The sequence below is a fragment of the Phyllostomus discolor genome, chromosome 6 (assembly GCF_004126475.2).
Source record: "Phyllostomus discolor isolate MPI-MPIP mPhyDis1 chromosome 6, mPhyDis1.pri.v3, whole genome shotgun sequence".
Classification (NCBI taxonomy): Eukaryota; Metazoa; Chordata; class Mammalia; order Chiroptera; family Phyllostomidae; genus Phyllostomus; species Phyllostomus discolor.
The window spans coordinates 155868511-155875056 of record NC_040908.2 but is presented as its reverse complement, the minus strand read 5'-3'; positions in this window follow the sequence as shown (position 1 = coordinate 155875056).

Here is a 6546-nt window from a genome sequence, read left to right as displayed (position 1 = left end):
GCACCTGCTTGGCTCTGCACCGCCCACCCAGCCCTGCTCCCCTCCCTCCCCCACTTCCTGTTTGTAGTATGCAAGGTAAATATTAGTCCTGGGGCTAATTAGGACAGAGGGACAAAGAGCAGAAACACAGGGAGCACAGGTTCTTGCCTCGCCCTCCTTCGGACCAGGTCCCCAGGTCCTCCCCTGGGGACCTGGCTGGGCAGGGACGGGACTGCAGTCACGTACCTGTGCGCTGTCCCGGGAGATGGCAGGGAAGGGCCTGTGGAGAGCAGGGAGGACAGAGGATGGACAGAGAACTGTGGGCAGGACTCCCACAAGTCCGCTTAATTCCTGGGTGGCCCAGTGCCTACATGTATAGTTATATAAATTTATATTTCTAGTATATGTTGCTATTTCTCTCCTTCTATATATAAGTATATACACGCACACACACATATATATATATGCACACACACATAGATATTTAAATTGAGGTTTAACCTATATGTAGTAATGCTAAAACAAACCCTTAGTGTTGAACTCAAGTTTTTATCGTGCACCCTGGAACCACCCCCAGATCAAGGGAGAGAACAGTCCCGCCCCGCCTGGCTCCTTTGTGTCCTCCCTGGGATTGACCCACATCACCACAGACCAGTTTCGTCACCCACTACACTCACCTAAGTGGGAGCGTGTGGCAGCATTTACCTGGCCGTGTCTGGCTGCTCTCCGTGTGTTTCTGAGATCCATGCGCATCGTGAGTGACAGCAGTCATACCTTTTCAAGCTGCATGGGGACAGCATTTTACGGATCCCCTTACCTGTTGATGGGCATTTGGGTTAGCTTCTAGTTTTTGTGAATAACACTATGAATATTTGTGTACAAGTCTTATTTCTGTTGGGGACAGGCCCCGCATGGCTTTGCTGGGTCCTAAGACGGGCGTACGATTCGCTTATGTCGCTGTGACTGGTGTCGCTCTGACTGGTTTCGCTGCGCGGCTGCACCGGTTGCACGGGTTCCCGGGGTCTGGCCGTCCCAGCTGCTCATTCCCTGGCCGGCGCTTTGTGCTGTCCATCCACTCATAGCTGGAGCTGGCGGTGTCTCATCGTGGTTTTAATTTGCATCCCTGCGTTTGGTGCCACCGAGCCTACCCTTTCTCCTTTCTTCGTGAGGGGGTGAGAAGATCTCATCCCCCTGATTCCGTTGAAAGCCCCACACCGCACAGGGAGGGGCAGAGTGGCCGAGAGGAGGCGAGGGTGGCCCTCCCTCTTCTGAGGCCCAGGCTGAGCCAGTGCCCGGGGACACAGGGGAATAGTCGGACACCACCACAAGGACTGAGGGACATTCCACGAGACCAGCGACCCCAGTCTCTCTGCCAAGTCCGTGCCGTGGAAATACTCGGGGTGCAGCGAGAGCAGCTGCGCGGGATGACGGAAACCGGAGAGGGGCCGGGCAAGCAGCTGCACGGAGGGAACCGACCTGCTGTGGCTGGTTTAGACTGTCGAGCAAATCAACTCTGAAAAGACAAGAAAATTTAACGAATGAGAAAATTTAAATGTAGATTAAGGTGTTGTTTTTTTTTTTTTTAACGAAAAAGTCTTTGTTAACCTAGAATGCCACGACACACAGTTGTACTTGCGCAGCCCTCACGCGGATGGCTCACACGGAAGGGTTCACAGCGCACGGCGGTGAGCACGGCGGGGACTGAGTGGGCTCAGGTTCAGGTTCGAGGGCCCCATGTTTTCCCGGAAGAGCGGGAGGGAGACCATGCCCACGCTCTCTGCTCTGCGGGGGACTGAGGGACAGCGTCCCCTGGGCACGTGGCTCTGGAAGGACCCGAGAGTCCCGCCAGACCTGGGCGGCGCCACCATCGGCGCAGGGCTCCAGCACACCCAGCACCCCCTTGGTCTTAAGGGTCCCATACAAGTCCCCCAGCCTCCAGGGACTGTTCTCAGAAGTCCCTGGGCCCAGGGGGCACCCTGCCCCTGAGTGTGCCCATTCCGCACAAGTGCATGACTATGCACAGGAAGCAGACCAATCGCTCCGCCCAAGAAGGGCGCCGTGAGGGGCTGCATTTCTGCCCAAAAGGTTGGCATCAAACAAAATCAGTAAGACCAGCCCTGCGCTGTATACAAAACTCACTGAAAACAGTTATACTGTGTTCCAGAACACACAGAGGACTTCAGAGATGGAAGAAAGTCCAGATATTATTAAATCCAGAGATTTCAAAGCCTCGGGCTCTGTGCATACACTACAGGGTGGCCTTGTCTTTTAGGGTATTTTTTAAACCCTCAAAACTGTAAATTTACCCTAAGACAACGTTTTTCTCTTTTGGCTGAAGTCATGTCTCTTTTGGTGGTTAATTATAAGTTTTTCTCAATCTGATTAGCAGTTTCCCATTTTGATTAAAAAATATGAGTAAGTCCATTTCTATTTCATAGAAACCTTTTATTTATTTTTAGAAACAAGGGAGGGAGAAAAAGAGGGAGAGAAACATCAATGTGTGAGAGGTGCATGGATCAGTTGCCTCTCAGACGTCCCCAACTAGGGAACCTGCCCCTCGACTCAGGCATGTGCCCTGACTGGGAATTGAACTGGCGACCTTTTGGTCTGTGGAACAATGCCCAGCCACCTGAGCCACCCCAGTCAGGGCAGAAGCCTTTTAAAAGATGGAATCCATAGAAGAAAAAGATTAGCAGGGTTCTGTGGTGGAGCTGAGACTGGAAATGGCAGGTTGATCCAGTCCCCCCAGGGCACTGTGAGGAATGCAGGGCTCTGAGTGGGGAAGCTGAGTGGTCCATGTCACACACAGAGCTGGCGGTAAAGTCAGGACTAACACCCAGACTGTTGCTGCAGGCCATCTCTCCTCCTTGCATGAACTTTGTCCTGACTTTGCGGTAGAGTGCAGCCTCACTGTAGTATGAAGTACACTCAGAGGACATGCCCCTGAGTACAAAACCATCACGAGTGATGTTTGCTTGCTCGGAACCAGCAGTACCTATAGGAAACATGGAAGTACCTTAACCTTGCTTGTCTTCCAGTTTAGGAGGGCCGGTTACAATACTATTAACAGCCAGCTACAATTTACCAATTGCTCACCATGTACCAGGTACACAGTACCAAGGAGGTAGGTACGTCTTTATGCCCACTGTACGGATTAAAAAACCGAGGCACAGAGAAGCTAAGTAACTTGCCTGCGTTTATGCAGCTAATCAAGGGCAGAGCCATGGCCCACACCTGAACCTGTCTGTAGATGGAGCTCTTTAACAGTCCATGCCTTGCAATGTCGAAAAGTCCTTAAATGTGATTCAGATTTTATTCTAAGATTTTCTTAATATTAAAGTTGCGAATCAGCCCCTATGTTCATTGCAACATTTTTTCCAAAGCCAAGATATGGAATAACCCAACTTCCTACCAACGGACGAGTGGAGAAAGAAGGTGTGGTACATACACACAATGGAATACTACTCAGCCATAAAAAGAATGAAACCTTACCATTTGCAACATGGATGGACCTAGAGGGTTGTATGCTCAGTGAAATAAGTCAGACAGAGAAAGAAAAATACCGTGAGATTTCACTTGTATGTGGAATCTAAAGAACACACTAAATGAATGAACAACATAAACGGACAAACAAAACAGAAACAGACTCACAGATACAGAGAACAAGCTAAGGTCGCAGGATGGGTGGAGAAGGTGAAGGGGCAGAGAAGTGCAGACAGGTGGTGGCCACAGAGCAGTCCGAGGGACATAAAGCGCAGCAGAGGGGACAGTCAGGGGCACTGTAATGGCTGCGTGTGGTGCCAGGTGAGTACTGGAATATCAGGGGAAGCACTTGGTAAATTACAAATTGTCTAACCACCAGGCGTCCACCTGAAACTAACATAAGATGTAAACTGTAATTTTTAAAAATCGAGTTGCAAATCAGGACAAAAGACCCTCCTTGCCTGCACTGGCTGACGTTGGTGCAGCAGGACAGACATTGCGCGGCTCAGCCTGCGTCTGTGGGAAGGTGTCCGGCGATGTCTTCGCAGCGCCTTGGCCGAGAGCAGGAGGCAGCACTCCAGTCCGGCACCATGTATAGCACATTGTTAAAAGTAACGTGATCCGGGGATGGAGGAAAGAAGGAAGGAATAGGGAACTTTTGACATTGTGATGACCAAGAACTGTTTTGAAATCAGGAGGGAAATATCTTCTCAAGTGGAGAAAGCCATTCCAGGGACCCACCTTCCCAGAACAGCCACTGCGTTGTGCTTCAGCCAGAGGAGCGCTGCGTTAGGAGTCAGAACACCGGGGCCCTGCCCTGGTTCTGCCTCGGACTGGTCTCGTGCCTTGGTGCCTTGGCCAGTGCCTTTCCTCGAGGCCTCCTCCGTTTTCCCGTCTGTAACGTGAGCTTGAACAATGCTCTGATGCCCATTCTCAACTTGAGTCATGAGTGTTGGCAGAGCAGAGGCTCCCAAACCAGGTGCCCTCAGATCTGTTGGCTTTGATCTGACCCTGCTCTCACGGACAGAGCAGTTCTCACAGGGGGGTGTGGCAAGGGATGTCCCAGCTCTGGGCCTGGGGACAGTTGTGGATTGCTAACAGGCCTCTCTGGCAGCAAAAGCATCCCTGCTTTGCTGCACAGTTCAACCTCAGGAATGAATGTGTACATCCCCAGGATACCTAACAGCACTGGGCGCACACCACCGGAGGGGTCACCCAAGTCAAAAGGACACTGCCTGAAGCAGGAGCTGGAAAAGATAAGGACCCGCGGAGCCTCATGCAGCCTCCAAGAAGTGGGCGTGGCTGACTAAAAATATTAGCAGCAGGTTTTCAGACTTTGGGGTGGCTTTCTTCTCCACAGATCATGATTTCCTGCTGTCCTCCTTCCCTTGGAAAATTTCAGAGTTACGCTTTGCCAAGAACTAACTCAGAACGGGTGGGCGGCTGGGTTAATGTCAGTAGCAAAGTGGGAGACATGGGGCTGCTTCTGACATGGAGGGGAGGTGGGGGGAGGCTGGACAACACACCAAGTTCCAACCCTGGCCTGGCCGGCCGGCCGTTCACTGATGAAGGGGCTCAGAACAGGCCTGCCCACAACATCCCACATTGGCACATGGATTCTTTCGAGCTCAAGGTAAGCGAGACCCTGTAAGTGCTAAAGAAACGCTAGCTCTCCTTTAAAGGATTTAGATGTGAAGCCTTGTCCATCAGAGTTATAACCAGAAATAATTTTTTATGACCTATCTATAGGGCAGAGCAAATGTCCAATTACTGAACATCTGTTCTTACCACCCTGTGAATGACCTCCACCTCCTCAGAAGCCTCAGGACATCTTACTCCATTCCGTGGCTCAGGACGCCACACGTACCTCGCTTTTCATGTCTCTGGGCCTCTCGTGCATGTGGGGTCTCTGATGCCCTCATCATGGGAGGCTCCTGTACACATGTAAGTAATTAAATTGGGCAATGTCCTGATTAACCTCCCATGTTGATTTATTAGGCCAGCCGAAAGAACCTAGGAGGGTAGAGGAAAAAGTCTTCCTCCCCAACACGGAGTGTGTGGTCTCAGCCAGTTATATACTGGCTCTGAAACTTGGAGTTCTCATCTGTGAACAAGGATCGCACCTATTTTGTAGGACAGAAGGATGCAAGAATTTATGTTCTTCCTGTCTCTCTTGCCTCCCACTCCTCAAAGCAATCCAATCTGGCTTCCAACTGCTCTCACTCAGCTCCCCAGTGACTTCCACAAACTTCAACCCTCTCAACAGCAAGGGACATTGTTGTCACTTCTTCCTTGTTGAGACTGAGACACGCTTCCATCAGCTTCTGCCACACACTCTGCAGGGTGCTCTGTTTTGTTGGACGCTGGGTCTGTCTCCCCTGAGGAGCCGTCCTCCACCCCTCTGTTCGCTCTCCCTACCCCCTGAGCTTTGTCAACCTCGTTGCCCGAGTCTCCCGTGACCCTCCCTCTATCCAGGCTTTTCTCCCCAGGTTGTGCCTCTTGCCAACTGCTCACTTACCATCTCTCTCACAGGCCCATCAACCCACCCCAACCCCAATCAGAACTGTCCCACGCCCACCCTGGTGCTACACAACTCACTAAAGCAGGAGTCGCATCCTCCCTCCCCAACTCAGCCTTTGAACCCTGTCACTTCCACCCCCAGAGAATGTACCCACCAGTCCTTGCCATGGCCCACGGTGCTCACCCTGCCCTCAGCCCCTCCCAAGTTCTGTCTTGGCCACTTGGCTCCTCATTCTCCCATGAACTCACTGGCACTGCCCCTCCCACACTTTCCAGACACCGACCCAGCTCCCCAACTGCAGCACCGGGCCCTGCTTGCACCCCGCTATTAGAGGCCTTTCCTGACTACCCTCTGCAAAACCATACTTCCCCCTTCAGCTTCTCCCCTGCGTTTACCGATCAGACGTGTGTTTATCATCTTCTCGCACTAGAATGTAACGTCATTTCTAGCAGAAATTATATTGCTGCTAGATCCCCAACAACTTACAGCAAGTGCTCGAGAAACACTTGTTGGATGAGTGTCCGTCTCTCTGTTTTCACGGTGATCATCCCACTCCCACACCT